The following is an 18,355-nucleotide window of genomic DNA, read 5'->3' as shown; positions in this document are numbered from 1 at the left end:
GGCAGCACACCTATTCTTCCCCATTGGATGTAATGCCTCAGGTATTCACCTATAAGGTCATCTCTGCATAGGAAAGGGGCATTGCAGTAATAACATAATCCTTGTTATGAAGCAGTAACATTAGTTAAATTACAAATATCTTATGGAATTAAGTCTTTTTCAGTTCTGAAACCCTTTAGTTGGTTTTTTAAACTGCAGTTAACAAAGCAACAACCTCCCAAATTAAGGAAGCCCCAACAACAAGCACAAGATGTTTTAATAGCTCCACAATGGATGTCTATTCAGAAGTAAATCCTACTGAGTTCAATGGACTTACTCTCAGGGGTGTGATAAAGTGGTAAATTCCTGGACAATCCCTTCCTGAACTCCTATATTTGCCGTGCATGGCAAAATTAAGCACATATTCGCAACACACAAAAAGTGGTTCCTCCCTCCTTGACATTTCCAAGGTTTGAATTATTATAGTTTGGCTAAATAGAGTATGGTGATGTATTATTTATTTTGCTCACTAGTTCTGAGTTCTTTGTATAGCTGTCTCCTGTCCCTCTAGGAATTCCACAAAGAACCCCTAGTTTAGACATGCCTGCTTGTATAACTGTCCTTTCATAATTTCCTTCCCCTTCATGGATACTGTTTCTGCTATTACAGGATTGCTGATTATTCATATTGTTGGGATTTTCTTTTTAAAGTTAAAAATGTATTGCTTTAAGTTAGTTTGCTTTATAATAGATGATGTGATTCCATCAATTCTGTAGACGTCATTACGTCTGCAATTGCCCAACTATACATAATGTCTGTATGTGGGCATGTTTTAAATGTAGGGTTATGAATTGTGCAAAGACATTAAGGCTTTCCAAAGAGTGTCATGTCTTACCACCTTCCTGGTGGAACCACTGCAGAACTGGATGAGACCTCAGAGAAGGAGGGGGATCCAATTGCTGGCCCTAAGTGTTTGTGAAGGGCAAGGGGAGCCAGAGACTGCCACCCGGGATGACGGCCCACTCAACGAGGCCACAGTGTTGGAAGAACCAGAGCATCCTGAATGGTCATACCTTCCTACTCTAGACCCACTAGGATCAACTCCAGGACTTCAAGAGCAGAGGTGGTAGGATGTACGGACAGAGGCACAGAATCAGAGGTGCGTTGCTAATCTGGCATTGCATCAAATATCCCTGAGCCCTACTCATGTGGAGGAAGCATGCTTTGGATCGCAGATCTAATGACAGGCCAGGAAGGGGGTGGGTCAGCAAGCTCAGCTATAACGGTGCCCAGTTGGAGCTTACACATTGCTGAAACAATATTTCTGTTTCTGTGCTCCCTGCTAGATAGCTTCTCTGGACTACCTTCTCTCTTGCCCCAGAAAATTATTCCTGGTAAGGCAAGATTTGACTTATGGTACCAAGATGCTAATTTTAATCACTGAAGGAAAATTTCTGGAAGGCACCAGGGGTCTTGAGTCAAGGGGCAATGGCAAGGGAAGCCCACATTCCTTACTCTTTGTAGCTCTATGATAGGTTGCTAGATGGAAGAGAGGCTTGCTGCTCTCTGCTGCACTTCAGCACCACCACCTTGGTGGTGGCGCTGAAGTACTACAGCTTACCAATTCCGCAGAGGTCAGGTGACACAATGCACCTCTAGGATTCCAGCTAGTCCTATAAAGCTGCTGAGTTTGGCCCAGTTCCTCAGTCTAAGGATTTGTTGCTCAAGCAAAGACTGAGCTGTCTGGATAAGTTCTCAGCAGGAACATATATACCATCTGTATTTTATTACTCAAAGACAGGGTTAGGCAACCTGGTATCCTTCAGATAGGACTACAATTCCCACATTCTCTTTGTCATGGGCCATGCTGGCTGGAGCTGATGGAAGTTGTAGTCCAAAAAGAGCACCAGGTTGCCTCTCCCTGCCCAAAAATATAGGTAAGTCCAAAGTATTTATAGAATTATCCTAACAAGGATTGTTCTGGAAAATATCTGCAGAGATTCTAGAAAAAATGACTGAGTGCCTATGGACATTGTGAGAATAGTCAACTGTTCAAATAGGAAACAGCATTGGGAAAGAACCGGAAAAGCATGTGCTTCCTCTCCTTCTGAGATTTAGGGAACCTCAGAAGTGGGGCAACACCTTTCTGTGCTTTCAGTTTGGCAATGCTGTAGCGCACAATGGAGAAGGCAGGAAGTGACGCAGAAGAAGAACATCCCCTTTCTCACCAAGTAAGACTGATGGAGAGCTATTTCTTCCACCAGCTTTCTTGGCTTTGGCTACTCAGTGGGATCTTGACCTTACTATGTCAGATAGAGGATTCGGCACTGATTACACAGATAAGGCATGAGATCAGAATACTCTAAAAATCAGTGTATAGTAAGGGAAGTAAGACAGAATGGGTGTTTCTGTGGGTGTGGAAACAGAGACACAAGGATTGCAAGAAAAGCAGGAGAACCTTTTTGTTGACTGGGCAGTCTGAAGCTCCACAGCATTTCCACTACAAGCAGCCAACCCCATCAAAAGTTAATGTGCAGTGGAGCATAAAATTAGAAAAATATGAATTACGCACAGCCTGAACTTCCAGAAGTAAACCAAAAGCCACTGTTGCCCATGATTTCATGTGCACTGTGGTGTCATTCTGATCCCTCAGCATCTCAGTGGTGGAAGGTCTATATTTTTATATCTGAAAACAGCATGGAAAATTAGTCCTAGATACTAATGGTGTACTCATTCTCTGAGTGTGGATCCTTATGTATCCTAACACAGCACCATCCACTGACAAGAGGGAGGTATCAGCAGGCTTGGGAGAATCCCAAACATCTTCAGAGGGGTAGAAAACCCTACGGAAGAGAGAGAACCCCCCCAAACAACTCAATGAGAATGTTCAGTGGACATAGAAAGCTGTTTGGATGACTGGGAGTGGTGGTGGAATACAGTATCCTGCAAGAGGGCATGGCTAGCAGCCTGGCTGGAACCCTGAACAAGAGCACTATATGTTGCAGCATTTTGTTGCAGGTTACATATGTACAGTTTTATACTGGACATGTCAGTGAACACTGCATTGGAATGTGTTCGCTTTGGTGTGGAGGCAATCCGCTGTCTAACTGTCACTTGAGGTGCTCTGTCCTGTCATTATTTGCATCCACAAACAGTTCACAGTAGGTCAAACCAGTTGTGTGGGTTATTGCCTACAAAGCCCTAAATGGCTTGCAGGGCACGATATCTAACAGATCACCTATTATCATGTGGCCCAATTTCAAAAGATCTCTGCAAGCAATCAGTTCGGACCTCTGGCAAGAGCAATCTGTTCCTTCCATTGCAGCTCGGGGGTGGGGGTGGAGAGAGAGAGAGAGAGAGAAAGGGTTGTCAAGAAGGGAGACATACAGAAAAGGGGTTGGCAGAAAGAGAGTGAAAATGTGGTGGCCATGCCTATTTTGGGCTGTGACCCCACCCACCACTGGCATGTGCCCCTCCCTTCCTGACAAATTACCACCAAGGAAATCTGCAGCTCTCGAAAGAAAGAAAAAAAGGTCACCCACCCCAATATAGAAGATAGGAAGTTGATCATACATGGAGTGAATTGCCTTTTCTTCTACTCATGCCTGTGTGTATTTGTTTTCCTTCTCACTTCCTCATGTTAAACCTTCTATTAGAATAAGCTGGCAGGATTTAAGCCATGCTGCTGCTGAGATCTGTCTATCTTTTTTCATTTGGAAGTGCATGAATAAATACATTTCGGAAGTATCCCTGAATTCAACCAGAAATCAATTCTCTCTGCAGAGAAAGCCTTGAATCCATTCATGGACATGCTGTCACCTGCTTGAATCTTCTTGTTTCTTTGCTTTCAAGTTGTTCCCAGTTCCTGAAATATGATTAAATGAGACAGCATCCATCTCAACTTCTGTATGGTTGCTGAGATCAGAGGAGGCATTCATCAAGTGACAATTTCTAAATTAAAGGCCTCACGCAACAGCTGGGATACACCACTTTGAGTGGGGTCAGATTTTTAAGGCCATTTTGCAAGATGTTTGTGTGTGTGTGTGTGTGTGCATGCTCGCACACATGCAGTAAACATCCATTTGTTTCTCACTTGTCCCCTGTCATCTGATTTGCTTCCTGCGAGGGCCTAATGTTGACCCTCTTTCAGCCTGACAACCAAATTCAATTTTGGAGAAGCTCTCAGGGGCCACATCTCAGGGTGGGTGGGGCCAAAGGCAAAAGGGAGAGGGGAAAAACTACCAGCATATTTTAGCTTAATGGTGCAATCCTATGCATATTTAGTCAGAAAAAAGTCCTACAACTCTCCGCATTTCCCAGCCAGTAGGACTTTTTCTGAGTAAACATGCATAGATTGCACCCTAAAGCTTTTACTGTCAGTAACTACGGAGAGGCATTTCAACCTTTTAGAATGGGGAAACCATTCTCAAAACAAAAACCAGGAAACCATCAAACAACTGATAGTTGGGGGAAAGGGGGTGTGGCCATCTGGCAAACCTCAGAGAGCCAGACTGGAATTGCAGATGGACCAGATGTGGCCCATGGTCCTGGGGTTGAACACCCTTCCCATGTGTGTTGCCTGTATGTCCTGAGGTTTCCTGGTCTCAATCCTGCACAAACCTCCGTCCCAGCCTCCTGATCTATCCATGCACTGTAATAATTTCAGTGATACCCTTAATTAAAAGGTTTTGGAACCACTGCTCATTCGGGCAGACATGTCACCTTGGTCTATAGCTGTAGTGTTCTTGTCAGCAACTGTCCATTAACTGGATCTTCCTTTGAAGAAGAGGAGCCCCCTCTGGGGTATATCTCCGATGATTCAGTATGCTACGGTCTTCTCTTTGAGTCAGCATCCAGTTCACTCACTCAGAGTTGCATTAAGATTCTAGGATGCTCACGGTGACAAATATACAATAGATGGTGTCCTTCCTACCAGCACTCACTTCTGACAGGAACTAGTCCGGTTTTACTACCAGGGCATTTGGATTTTGACAAAGGTTTAGGTCCTGTTTACAGTGGGACTTAGAAATGGGTATGGTAGGTCAGAACAAAGGCACATTTAAGCCAGAGGTGGGCATCTTGTGGCCCTTAAGATGGTGTTGGACGGCAACTTCCATCCGCTCTTGCCAGCATACCCACCCAACAACATCTGAAGGGCAGGGCAGGCATCAAAGGTAGGCATAGTCAGGCACCTGCCAAGGGCCCACACCCCAGCAGGGTCCTGTTGATGAGAGCTCCCTGGAGTTGCTCCTCTTCTTCACCATTGTAACCTGCTTGTTCAGTTGTTTCTCACTCTGGCCCAGACAATAGCAGTGGTGAGTAGGAGGAGCAGCAGATGCCAGTGCTGACATGCTCACTGCCTGCCAAGGAAGCAAGTGGTCTTGATGATAAGAAAGAGGAGGAGCAAGAGCTGCTGGTGACAATGGTGGTGAGAAGATAGACTCACTGAGGGAGGGGGCCCATGGAGGATTTTCTTGCCCAAGGGCCAACAAAACCTCTGTTCTCAACTGTAGCCTAGCAGATGCCACCATCGTATACTCACTTTCCTGGGAGTAAGTCCCATTGAATTTAATGGGACCTACTTCTGAGTAGACATGTATAAGATTGTACTCTGCAAGTAATTATTTTTTAATGTTTTTATTTTGCTAATTTAATCTTAACACTTTAATCAGCATAGCATTCATTCCCGTTCTTTGGGAGTTCAATCATCAATGATGGGTTCTTTTTTTCTTGTTCTTTTTTTAACGTATCCCTTTCGAATTATTGTTACTAACTGTATGTATGTTGTGCATGCGCTATTTTACGGCATGATGTAAAACCCTCCATGCATTTAAATTGCTATACAATGCCTGAGGTTGATCGGTTCTATGAAGACCTACAACACCTTCTAGAACTAACACCAAAAAAAGATGTCCTCTTCATCATAGGGGATTGGAATGCTAAAGTAGGAAGTCAAGAAATAACCGGGATAACAGGCAAGCGTGGCCTTGGTGTACAAAAGGAAGCAGGACAAAGGCTAATAGAGTTTTGTCAAGAGAACACACTGATCATAGCAAACACTCTTTTCCAACAGCACAAGAGGTGACTCTACACATGGACATCACCAGATGGTCAATATCGAAATCAGATTGATTAATGTCCTTTGCAGCCAAAGATGGAGAAGCTCTATACAGTTAGTAAAAACAAGACCTGGAGCTGACTGTGGCTCAGATCATGAGCTTCTTGTTGCAAAATTTCGGCTTAAATTGAAGAACATAGGGAAAACCACTAAATCATTCAGGTATGACCTCAATCATATCCCTTATAAATATACAGTGGAGGTGAGGAATAGATTTCAGGGATTAGACCTGATAGACAGAGTGCCTGAGGAACTATGGACGGAGGTCCGTAACATTGTTCAGGAGGCAGCAACTCAATCCATCCCCAAGAAAAAGAAATGCAAGAAAGCCAAGTGGCTGTCTGATGAGGCTTTACAAGTAGCTGAGGAAAGAAGGGAAGCAAAAAGCAAGGGAGAAAGGGGAAGATATACCCAACTGAATGCAGAGTTCCAGTGAACAGCAAGGAGAGATGAGAAGGCCTTCTTAAATGTGAACAATGCAAAGAAATCGAAGAAAACAATAGAATGGGAAAGACTAGAGATCTCTTCAAGAAAATCGGAGATATCAAGGGAATGTTTTGTGCAAAGACGGGCATGATAAAGGACAAAGAAGGCAGGGACCTAACAGAAGCAGATGAGATTAAGAAGAGGTGGAAAGAATACACAGGAGAACTATACAGGGAAGATCTTAATGTCCCTGATAGCCATGATAGTGTGGTCACTGAACTTGAGCTGGACATCCTAGAGAGTGAAGTCAAGTGGGCCTTAGGAAGCATTAGTAACAACAAAGCTAGCGGAGATGACAATATTCCAGCTGAGCTATTTAAAATCCTAAAAGATGATGCTGTTAAAGTGCTGCACTCAATATGCCAGCAAATTTGGAACACTCAACAATGGCCACAAGACTGGAAAAGGTCCGTTTACATTCCAATTCCAAAGAAGGGCAATGCCAAAGAGTGTTCAAACTACCGTACAATTGTGCTCATTTCACATGCCAGCAAGGTGATGCTCAAAATCCTACAAGCTAGGCTTCAGCAGAATGTGAATCGAGAACTACCGGAAGTACAAGCTGGGTTTCGAAGAGGCAGAGGAATTAGAGATCAAATCGCCAACATTCGCTGGATCATGGAGAAAGCAAGAGAATTCCAGAAAAACATCTATTTCTGCTTCATTGACTACGCTAAAGCCTTTGATTGTGTGGATCACAACAAACTATGGCAAATTCTTAAAGACATGGGAGTACCAGACCACCTTATCTGTCTCCTGAGAAACCTATGAGGGTCAAGAAGCAACAGTAAGAACCGGACATTGGGAAAGGAGTACGACAAGGCTGTATATTGTCGCCCTGCTTATTTAACTTATATGCAGAGTACATCATGAGAAACGCCGGGTTGGAGGAATCACAGGTCGGAATTAAGATTGGCAGGAGAATTATCAACAACCTCCGATACGCAGACGATACCACCCTAATGGCAGAAAGCGAAGAGGATCTGAAGAGCCTCTTGTTGAGGGTGAAAGTGGAGAGTGCAAAAGCTGGTTTGAAACTCAACATTAAAAAAACTAAAATCTTGGCATCTGGCCCCATCACTTCCTGACATATAGAAGGGGAAGAAATGGAAGCAGTGACAGATGTTATTTTCTTGGGCTCCAACATCACTGCAGACGGTGACTGTAGCCATGAAATTAAAAGACGCTTGCTCCTTGGGAGGAAAGCTATGGCAAACCTAGACAGCATAGTAAGAAGCAGAGACATCACCTTGCTGACAAAGGTCCGTCTAATCAAAGCTATGGTTTTCCCAGTAGCAACATATGGCTGTGAGAGCTGGACTATAAGGAAGGCTGAGCGCCGAAGAATCGATGCGTTCAAACTGTGGTGCTGGAGAAGACTCTTACGAGTCCCCTGGACTGCAAGGAGGTCAAATCAGTCCATCCTAAAGGAAATCAGCCCTGACTGCTCATTGGAAGGACAGATCCTGAAGCTGAAGCTCAAATATTTTGGCCACCTAACGCGAAGAGAAAAGACCCTGATGCTGGGAAAGATTGAAGGCAAAAGGAGAAGGGGACAGCAGAGGATGAGAAGGCTAGATAGCATCACCGAGGCAATGAATATGAACTTGAGCACACTCGGGGAGAGAGTGCAGGACAGGAAGGCCTGGCGTGCTATGATCCATGGGGTCACGAAGAGTCGGACACGACTGAACGACTGAACAACAACAACAATGCCTGACAGGGTCACTTCATGGAATACATATTCTTAAGTGTACACCTAAGATGACTTTTAAGTTTAAAGCTAAAAAATGTAAAGCATGAATGTGGCGAACCTGTTTGCAAGCAAACAGACCATACAGGCGCAGTTATCAGGCAGTCCACAATTGTTTGCAACACTCTGTCAAGTTTATCAGATGGCAAAACCTGGATTTACTTCTGTGTAAATGTGTGAAGTGTTCTCCAGAGCTGCAATTACAGCTATAATCTGGAAGGAAGAAAACAATATAGGATGATGTCCTGTGTAAAACATGGTAGCTTCCCTAATATTCTTCAGTAAGATTTGGCCTTTATGCCTCAGATAGGATATCATTTTTTAAGTGACACTGAGTGATCGGTGTAATTTGCAAGTCTTCAGCCAAATTTCTCCAGAGATAAAACAAGAACTGTTTAGGTTAAAGTCCAGTGACAAATACAAAGGATGGCAAAGATTAAATGTTGTTTTATGCATTTGATGATAGGAATGACCACTTTTTTAAACCATCAGATTTTTTTTTCTTTTTTAGTACATGAAGACAAATAAGATTGCAGGCAGAATGAGGTATTCCTGAAAAATTCTTTACAGAATGTCAGAAAAAGAAGGAAGAAAAGATGTTTCAAAACGGATTAGTTTCTCTTTTTCCCTGTTCTTCTTAGGTTATTGGTTGAGTTACATAAGGGTTTCTATAGCAATGCCCTACATTCTTACTGAATTTGAGAAGCCATATGGTGCAGAAAGACATCCAGAAGGGCAATGTTTTAGCCCCTTTTGTTGTCATACACACATCCATCTATCTGTGCACACAAGCATTCCCCAACCTGCCCCCTTCAGATGCTTTGGACTACAACACCCATAATCCCTGACCAGTCACCCTGCTACCTGTGGCTGATGGCAGTTGTAGTGCAAAACATCTGGAGAAACCCAGGTTGAGGAAGGCTTGTTCTGGGCGCATGCACACACAGTACTCTTCTTGTTTTAAAATTTAATTTTATTTATTTTTTTAAAAAGAACAAAACACAACAACAACAGAAACACAACAACAATACACATTTACTAAAATATCTCTTAAGATTGTAAGATATCTACCTTTGGCTTCCCTTGCACAACAAATGCTTATTATTATTCTCTAGTTCTTGTCTTAGTTGTATATCATACACTGAGTTCACAGACATGATCTCCTTTCTCCTAATTTTAACAACAGAAAAAAGAGAATCAACCATCTCAAAGTTCAAAATCAACATACATATCATTTTTCTCTATTTCTTGTACAAATTCTATAAAAGGTTTCCAATCTAACTTAAATTTAGTTGTTGACCCTTCTTTAATTATAAGTTTTGCCATCCCTGCCAGTTCCATCATTTTCATGATCCACTCGCTCACAGTTGGTATTGTTTCATTCTTCCACTTTTGTGCATACAATAACCTTGCAGCCGTTGTCGTGTAGAGAAAGAGGATTCCCCCCTTCTCTTTTACATGTTTATCTGTTAGTCCCAATAAAAAGGTTTCTGGCTTTAGTTCTATAGTAGTCTTTAATATTCTTTGAGCTAAGGACTGTATTCGTTTCCAAAATGTTTTAGCTTTTTTACAAGTCCACCATAAATGATAAAACATTCCCCCTTCGTCTTACACACAGTACTCTTCTCTGTTTGTCATCCCACATCCCTTTTCCTGCTGTTTGCTGTGCTTATATAAAGCCCTCCCTCTAATTGTGTCACTTCCTGTGCAGGAGAAAGGCCCCTCCTCTTTTGTATAAAGCAGAGACTCAGCCACCAACCTGCCAGTGCTAGGAAATTCTGCACTTGAACCAAGATTGGACTAGTAAATATCCTCGGAGCCTGGCCATCTGTCCTTGCCTAGGGTAGGCAGGTATTTTGGAGACTACAGTTTTCCCATTTGCCTCAGCATGGCCAATGGTCAGAGATTATGGGCAGTGTAGTCCAAAACATCTGGAGGGCACTGTATTATCTAGCCAGAGCCATCATCATGGGCAGGCATGGTTGGTCACCTGCCAAGGGCCCACACCCCAGCAGGAGCCCACTGACAAGAAGCCCCTGGACTTGCTTTTCCTATTCACCCTTGCAACCAGCTTGTTCACCTGCTTCTCGCTCTGGCCCAGATAACAGTAAAGGGGGGGGGAGGAGGAGGAGCAGATGCCCCACTGCCCACTTGTTCACTGGCTGTCTACCGGCCAAGCAAGCAAGTGGTGGCACTGATAAGAAAGAGGAGGAGAAGCAAGAGCAGCTGATGACAATGGTGGTGAGAAGGTGGACTCACTGAGGCAGGGGCCCATTGAGGGTGTCTTGCCTAAGGGCCCTCAAAAACCTACCTATCCTGGACTAGTCAGTAGAGCAGGGCCTTCTGCCTGCTGCATTTAATTATCAGCTCGAGTTCAAGGACCCTTCTTCAGCAGTGACCAATGCTTGGAGAGAACGCAGACTCCAAGTCTGTATTCAGATATGGCCATACACAGCCTACCTCACTGCAGGCCATTCTTCACTTCTTCCCTGCCTCCCTACTGCCCTACCTCTTCTTCACAGCTGCAGAGGCAGTTTCAGAGGCCCCATTCTGCTGCAGCAGTCACCCAACCGGAAAAGCATTTGTACCCCCATAAGCAGTTCACTTTCCCTCTGCTTATCCCAGCATTCCCTGACACGGAAGACTGGTCCTGTGTATTCCCCCCTCCCTTCCTCATTTTAAGCAACTGTTGTGTCATTTCTCCCCTCAATAGCATATAGGTCACTAGGCAGCCATAGGGACCCACCAGCTGACACCAGTCTCTTAATTCTTTTTTGAATCAGCTTGTGCATTGTGCTGACTGGGGGTGATGGGAATGCGGTTGTGTGGCTGCAATTAAAATGTCTTTCCCAGGACGCTGCCACTGCCAGCTTCATTAAACAAAGGAATATAGCTGATTTTTTTTAAAAAGGAAAAAATTAAAAAATTCCCATTTGCCCTTCTTGCAGGTTCAGATGTCTTCAGATGGACGTATCTTGCAGCTTCTAGGGAAAGCCTGACCCTGGTTGGAAAGTGAACTTGTTGTCTTCCTAGTTCAGGGATGGGGGGGGGGGAACCTTTTGTTCAAGCTGCCCCTCGGCCTGATTTAATGGAGGTAGCAGTGGAGGCTGGTGGCTCTGATTTCGGTGAGGCTGTGAATCCATTCTGGGTTTCATTCAGAACCAGCAAGAACTCTAAGGGAGCTATTGAAGGTTGTTCAGTCGTTAAGTCATGTCCGACTCTTCATGACCCCATGGACCATGGCACACCAGGCCTTCCTGTCCTCCGCTCTCTCCCAGAGTGTGCTCAAGTTCATCTTCATTGCATCGGTGATGCTATCTAGCCATCTCATCCTCTGCCGTCCCCTTCTCCTTTTACCTTCAATCTTTCCCAGCATCAGGGTCTTTTCCAGTGACTTTTCTCTTCACATTAGGTGGCCAAAATATTTGAGCTTCAGCTTCAGTATCTGTCCTTCCAATGAGCAGTCAGGGTTGATTTCCTTTAGGATGGACTGATTTGACCTCCTTGCAGTCCAGGGGACTCGTAAGAGTCTTCTCCAGCACCACAGTTTGAACGCATCGATTCTTTGGCGCTGAGCCTTCCTTATAGTCCAGTTCTCACAGCCATACGTTGCTACTGGGAAAACCATAGCTTTGATTATACGAATCTTTGTCAGCAAGGTGATGTCTCTGCTTCTTCCTATGCTGTCTAGGTTTGCCATAGCTTTCCTCCCAAGGAGCAAGCATCTTTTAATTTCATGGCTACAGTCACCGTCGGCGGTGATCTTGGAGCCCAAGAAAATAACATCTGTCACTGCTTCCATTTCTTCCCCTTCTATATGCCAGGAAGTGATGGGGCCAGATGCCATGATCTTAGTTTTTTTAATGTTGAGTTTCAAACCAGCTTTTGCACTCTCCACTTTCACCCTCAACAAGAGGCTCTTTAGATCCTCTTCGCTTTCTGCCATTAGGGTGGTATCGTCTGCGTATCGGAGGTTGTTGATAATTCTCCTGGCAATCTTAATTCTAACCTGTGATTCCTCCAAACCGGCATTTCTCATGATGTACTCTGCATATAAGTTAAATAAGCAGGGCGACAATATACAGCCTTGTCGTACTCCTTTCCCAATGTCCGGTTCTTACTGTTGCTTCTTGACCCTCATAGGTTTCTCAGGAGACAGGTAAGGTGGTCTGGTACTCCCATGTCTTTAAGAATTTGCCACAGTTTGTTGTGATCCACACAATCAAAGGCTTTAGTGTAGTCAATGAAGCAGAAATAGACGTTTTTCTGGAATTCTCTTGCTTTCTCCATGATCCAACGAATGTTGGCGATTTGATCTCTAATTCCTCTCCCTCTTCGAAACCCAGCTTGTACTTCCAGTAGTTCTCGATTCACATTCTGCTGAAGCCTAGCTTGTAGGATTTTGAGCATCACCTTGCTGGCATGTGAAATGAGCACAATTGTACGGTAGTTTGAACACTTTTTGGCATTGCCCTTCTTTGGAATTGGAATGTAAACGGACCTTTTCCAGTCTTGTGGCCATTGTTGAGTGTTCCAAATTTGCTGGCATATTGAGTGCAGCACTTTAACAGCATCATCTTTTAGGATTTTAAATAGCTCAGCTGGAATATTTTCATCTCTGCTAGCTTTGTTGTTACTAATGCTTCCTAAGGCCCACTTGACTTCACTCTCTAGGATGTCCAGCTCAAGTTCAGTGACCACACTATCATGGCTATCAGGGACATTAAGATCTTCCCTGTATAGTTCTCCTGTGTATTCTTTCCACCTCTTCTTAATCTCATCTGCTTCTGTTAGGTCCCTGCCTTCTTTGTCCTTTATCATGCCCATCTTTGCACAAAACGTTCCCTTGATATCTCCAATTTTCTTGAAAAGATCTCTAGTCTTTCCCATTCTATTGTTTTCCTCGATTTCTTTGCATTGTTCATTTAAGAAGGCCTTCTTGTCTCTCCTTGCTATTCTCTGAAACTCTGCATTCAGTTGGATATATCTTCCCCTTTCTCCTTTGCTTTTCGCTTCCCTTCTTTCCTCAGCTACTTGTAAAGCCTCATCAGACAGCCACTTGGCTTTCTTGCATTTCTTTTTCTTGGGGATGGATTGAGTTGCTGCTTCCTGAACAATGTTACGGACCTCCGTCCATAGTTCCTCAGGCACTCTGTCTATCAGGTCTAATCCCTTAAATCTATTCCTCACCTCCACTGTATATTTATAAGGGATATGATTGAGGTCATACCTGAATGGTTTAGTGGTTTTCCCTACGTTCTTCAATTTAAGCCGAAATTTTGCAATAAGAAGCTCATGATCTGAGCCACAGTCAGCTCCAGGTCTTGTTTTTACTGACTGTATAGAGCTTCTCCATCTTTGGCTGCAAAGGACATAATCAATCTGATTTCGATATTGACCATCTGGTGATGTCCATGTGTACAGTCACCTCTTGTGCTGTTGGAAAAGAGTGTTTGCTATGATCAGTGTGTTCTCTTGACAAAACTCTATTAGCCTTTGTCCTGCTTCATTTTGTGCACCAAGGCCATGCTTACCTGTTATCCCGGTTATTTCTTGACTTCCTACTTTAGCATTCTAATCCCCTATGATGAAGAGGACATCTTTTTTTGGTGTTAGTTCTAGAAGGTGTTGTAGGTCTTCATAGAACCGATCAACCTCAGCTTCTTCGGCCTCAGTGGTTGGGGCATAGACTTGAATTACTGTGATGTTGAATGGTTTGCCTTGGATTCGTACTGAGATCATTCTATCATTTTTGAGATTGTAGCCCAGTACTGCTTTTTCCACCCTTTTGTTGACTATGAGTGCTACTCCTTTTCTTCTAAGGGATTCTTGCCCACAGTAGTAGATATAATGGTCACCTGAATTAAATTCGCCCATGCTTGTCCATTTTAGTTCGCTGATTCCCAAGATGTCGATGTTCAATCTTGCCATCTCATGTTTGACCACCTCCAGCTTACCTTGATTCACTGATCTGACATTCCAGGTTCCTAAACAATATTATTCTTTACAGCATCGGACTTTCTTTTCACTACCAGACACATCCACAGCTGAGTGTCCTTTCGGCTTTGGCCCAGCTGCTTCACTCTTTCTGGTGCTACTTAGAAATTCCCTCTGCTCTTCCCCAGTAGCATATTGGACACCTTCCGTGTATATTGATAAATCGTCTGGTCTTTTTTATCAGTTGGGGTTTTTTAAATGTATTTTTAATTTTTTCTTTATAATGAGTGAGTATTAATAAGGTGTCTACAAGTAGTTGCATTATTTGTTTGAGATTGCACGTGAAGAAGGAAACCATATTTTTGAGCTGTGTTGGATTGTAATAAACTCACTGACACATTTGAGAATCCATTTTTCTTTCTTTTCTCAGTTGCATCTAGTGCCTTCCCTCTATGCTTCCCATTGCCTCTACTGGGATTGTAATAAACTCACTGACACATTTGACAATTCATTTTTCTTTCTTTTCTCAGTTGCATCTAGTGCCTTCCCTCTATGCTTCCCATTGCCTCTACTGGGATTTTCACTGAGGAAAAAAAGGACACACATGGCCAGTGATTTGAATGCAGAGTTGGGTGATGAATTACTGCTTACGTCATCTACAAAGGTTTCACCAACTCCCTTTTGAGTCTACATATGGTGAATTGCAGTGATTCCATTAAATAATTATTGCTTTGTTTAGTCTATGAGCAATTGCTCTTTTGACACTTGAGACAATTGTGAAGGGCTGTTTCAAAGGAGATTGCCCAAAATTCTACTTCTCCCTGTGAACACAGCTAATTATTTTTAAGTGCCTTACAATGCAATTTGTTTATGCCATGATGCTCATCTAGAGAGATATGATGGAAGCGCAAGGTCCCAACCAAGCATGAAGAAGAGTTCCATAGGAGATCATTAGCCGGGCAGGCAAGCACCCATGACAACATCAATAATAACATAGGACTAAGGAATGACAGCTCAGGTCTAATGTGTCTGTGCACCTGGTTCAGCAACAGTATCTCAAACACCTGAGGACAAATTCTTGCTGCAATCCGGTATGGGCTGCAGCGTCAGAAACACCCAGTTTGCTCTGCACAGGGAGCAGGATCTGGTTCCTTATGCAATTGTGCTCTTTGAGGACATTCCTGTGCAAACAGGTGCACCCAGGTGTAATTGCCTTCGCCAGTCACCAGGTGAAGGGTGTGTCTGCGAGAGAGATCTGAATAAAAGAGGACACCTGCCACAGGGTGGGGCTACCCCCGCCCCCAAAATCACCCAGCCTCTTGATGCTCTTGTGCATGTCTTTCAATGCTGAGATTGCTCTGTGGTGCTGGGTCTTCATGGTAGATCCAGAGAAGATGAGACAAACTGTCAGAAAATATTTGTTCATCAAAAGTGTGTGTGTGTGTGTGTGTGTGTGAAATTGCCGCAAAGCTACGGCTTTCTCTGCACAAGAATTGAACACCCTGTAGGAAGAAATCTTGTTTTCTGGGGAAGATGTTGCTCAGGGATGCCTACCCACGCACTCCAAATGCCCCAGATGGCCATATTCTCACCCTCCTGGTGGCTTCTAATCCCCTGCAACAGTTCTTTTTCCAGACTTCCTGCCTTGGGACTCCCCTGGAAGGCTCCTGGGGAACTCCTGCATGTTGCAGAGGATTCTGGGAAGTGTTGGAATTCTGGGAGAATTCTGCAGCAGTGCTTTATTTATTTGTTTGTTTGTTTAATTTCTATACCATCCAATAGCCAAAGCTCTCTGGGTAATTCACAAAAATTACAGGGGGCTTAGGCTCCTCCCCAACCCGCTACCTATTATGATACCTCCCCTTTGATACTTCTTTTAGAAGACTAGGGAAGGCACGATTTGGCTAAAAATCAGAGGAGTTGCGGTGGGGCTTGAGGATTTTCTTATGAGCTTCCTCTACCAGTAACACCATAATAGGCAAATCAGCAGATGTGAAAGTGATAATTGTAAATGGTTTAATGTGTAAGACACAGAACATAACACACATCAGTGACCTGAAGGGAAGGGTGTGGGGACGGAAACATGGGAAAGGGAGGCTTATGGTTATATATCTTGTACGACTGTTTCTTTTATGATTAAAAAGTACTATCAAACCCCCTTTCAATGTACAATAAATAACAAAAACAAAAAAGAGCTCCCTCTACCTTTCCCCTCTTAAATTGTGCGGGTCATATGGCGCTGTTAGTTTAGGATTTGGGAGCAAATGCCCAGGGCAGAATGAGCAGCAGGGGCCCCTAAAATTCAACATGGCTGGCTTACCACATTTTGAAGTAAGTGAAGTAATACACATGACCATCTAAAGAGGGGGCAACCATTAGACCATTATGCCCAGACTCTAAAATTACCCAACTGCATCACTCAGCATGCTGGATGAGGATGATGGGAGTTGTAGTCCAGTGCATCTGGACAACAGGTTGAGAATGGCTTGGTTAGAGTCAGTTACAAACCGGGGAGGGAAGTTTGGATTTGCAGCAATGGATTCCTCTGCTTCTGGGGTGTTGAATCTCTTTCAGCCTGAGGGCTGAATTAAATTTCAGAGATTTTTAATCTGCATTAAATGATTAAATGCATTCCAGTCATAGGGAGCTATGCTTCCAGTCATAGGTGGGGCCGAATGCAAAAAGGGCATGGGCTGAAGGCAAAAGGGGTGGGTCCAAAACACCAAACATACCAGCATATTTTGGAGCTTTTCTACATGATGCTGTTAATCTGCTGTATCTACTTTCGGTTTGATCACAGACTTGAGCTCTGAGGAACTTTCCTTTCTTGCTTTTCCATTACAAGACCTGCAGGTGGCACTGTGATATAGCAGAATAGTGTAAATACACAAGAGGAAATTGGTGCTTTCTTCCGCTTTCAGTTACATGCTACATTTTCCCTGCTCTAAAAAACCTCAGTGAAAAGTATTCATTAGATACTGGAGTGTCATGACACCATGAGTAAGGAATGACAAGCACATGATAAGTTCCTCATGTAGAAAAGCGCTTGGCTTAAAGCTCTTACTGCCAGTAACTAGCCTTAGGAGAGACATTTCAACCTTTTAGAATGGGATGGGGCAGGGGGATGCACAAAAGCCAAGGAACTACCCAATGGGGGAAAGGAGGTGAGGCCATTTGGGAAATCCTGGAGGTCTGGATTGGGACCTCAGGTGGGCCAGATTTGGCCCATGGGCCTGAGGTTCAAAATTCCTGCTCTGATTGATCATGGATAAGATTTCCAGCTGCCTCTCGCCTCCCTCTCCTTTTCAATTTCAAGTGTAATTTGGGCACCAAGTGTTTGGTACTTGAAGCTACAGCTAAGGCTAAAAGGCCCTTTGCGATTCACAAGAAGGTGCTCCTTGCATCCCAGCTAATGATTTAGTGGCCCCTTTGATATGGAAGAAGCATGGGTTCTTCTTCCAAGCAAGGCCTTGGAAAGCCAACCTGCTAATGAAGATTAAACTCCATGCATAATGAAGTGAGATGAGTAATGGGCTGGTGAATATTTTGATATTAGCAGTGCTTTAATCAAAACAGCTCTCAATCTTTCCCGAGAGCTTTCCCTACAGATGTACTTATGTGAACGGGCGTGGGCTGCTGGCTTCCAGAAAGGTGCTGAGCACCCCACAGAACAGCCAGGGGGAGGCTTTTGGCATCAGGGAGAAATCTGATAATAAAGGTACAAACACATCTGAGCATATAGAGAGTGCATTTCCCACACACAATGTTCCCATAATCCGAGTGAGATGTAGCTTCCAAGCAGGCCTGACTTCTCTCTCTCCTCTCCCTCCCAGGGAACCTCATTTTAGGGCTCTGATAGCCCTTTATCACTTTGGTATTTATCCTGAGACCCTCAGGGCCCAAACAACTTTCCCATCATTAGGGCTGGTAGGGGGCCTTCCCCCTGCCAAAGAGATCTCCCACATCCCTCAGAACAGTTGAGGTTTTAGTACTCAGTGATTATCCCTACGCTCTCTCAGCAGTTAGAATGTTTGTCAGGACCCTGTGACATCACAGAAGCAGAGCCAATAACTCAGGGAAGC

The 18,355-nt window shown here is 43.9% G+C and overlaps 1 protein-coding gene across 1 annotated transcript in view; it reads left to right on the top strand.

Annotated features, from left to right (window-relative positions):
• CCDC63 (coiled-coil domain containing 63) overlaps positions 1 to 18,355 on the top strand; it is a 63,051-nt gene that overhangs the window by 7,310 nt on the left and 37,386 nt on the right. The gene's annotated exons all lie outside the window — the stretch shown is intronic.

This window comes from Heloderma suspectum, chromosome 13 (genome assembly GCF_057233095.1).
Source record: "Heloderma suspectum isolate Gila_16-S chromosome 13, 16-S_ref, whole genome shotgun sequence".
Lineage (NCBI taxonomy): Eukaryota > Metazoa > Chordata > Lepidosauria > Squamata > Helodermatidae > Heloderma > Heloderma suspectum.
The sequence above is the reverse complement of the archived record's forward strand: the minus strand, read 5'-3'. Positions and strand labels throughout refer to the sequence as shown.